The sequence below is a fragment of the Balaenoptera ricei genome, unplaced genomic scaffold, assembly GCF_028023285.1.
Source record: "Balaenoptera ricei isolate mBalRic1 unplaced genomic scaffold, mBalRic1.hap2 scaffold_864, whole genome shotgun sequence".
Taxonomy (NCBI): domain Eukaryota; kingdom Metazoa; phylum Chordata; class Mammalia; order Artiodactyla; family Balaenopteridae; genus Balaenoptera; species Balaenoptera ricei.
This window is the reverse complement of record NW_026778052.1, coordinates 36,383-37,611: the sequence shown is the minus strand read 5'-3', so window position 1 is coordinate 37,611 and position 1,229 is coordinate 36,383.

The window sequence follows — 1,229 nt, the reverse complement described above, 5'->3', positions numbered from 1 at the left end:
TTTGATGTTTTTTGTTTGTGTCTTTCAGTTATGAAAGAAAAGGTTCATTAAGGTCTCTGTGCTGTCATATTTTCTAAAATCCATTATCTGTTTTCTCAGTTTTGTTTTCGCTCTCTCTTTTATATTCCATTTCTTCCTTTTCTGTAGGCTCCTTCCTCTCAGCTAGAACCATGCTTATGTCTCTCCTTATCATAGACTGGGGAGTGGAGGGCTTGCCTGTGGTTGATGCTTCTACCACTTTACATCTCTCTCTTCTCTTTATTACTAAATACTTTGGTCAAAAAAGATATTTTATTACTTTTGAGTATAAAAGTAAAAAGGTAACTAAATATAAAGAGTTTAGATAATATATAAAATATAAAGACCTTGGAAATCACCCATAATTCTCACCATCCTGAAATAGTCGTGATTAACATTACAGATAAGCTTCCAGGTTTATATTTTATGATTCACATACCTACTGCCTATCTTGGATCTATTTTATTAGGTCTGCAATCTAATGAAGCTAAATATCAAATGAAGAATTCCACGAGAGCATAAAATGAGAGCTTTATTAATGTTTAATTAAATGTTTACCAGTGTTTCTTACACTTTTATAAAACAGGCCGATTTCATACCAGTCTTCAAAATCATGTTCATATATGGAGAGAAACAACAGTCCAAAAAAATGAAATCATACTATGTATATTGTTTTGAAGCTCTGCACTTAGTATATCATAGACATCTTTCTATGCAGTAAATAAAGATTTATGTAGTCATTGTTAATAGCTTTATGGGTTCCATTGTATAAATATAATATTTAGTTAGTTCCTAATGACAGATATTTAAGTTTTTTTGGAATTTTTCTTTATCATAATCTGCACTTCGATGGGTAGTCTTGTTACATCTTTCTGAATTTTTCAATTTCCTTGAGAAACATTTCTAAACATGGAATTTCTGGGTTACCAAGTAGGCACATTAAAAATGTTTAAGCCACACTACTAAATTGTCCTTCTGAAATGTTGATTCAATTATTTGTTCACCAGTAATGTGCAATAATATTTTGGTCAATACCTGCCAACAGCATCCTTGTTAATACTTGCCACATAGGCCAGAAATATGGTATCTATCCTGATCCACGTTTCTTTAATCACATGGAGTTTTTAGTTTCTTTTGTGTGTTGATCGACCGTATTTCTTCTTTTTGGAACTGCCTATCTTATCTTTAACCCAGGTTTCCTTAGATATGCT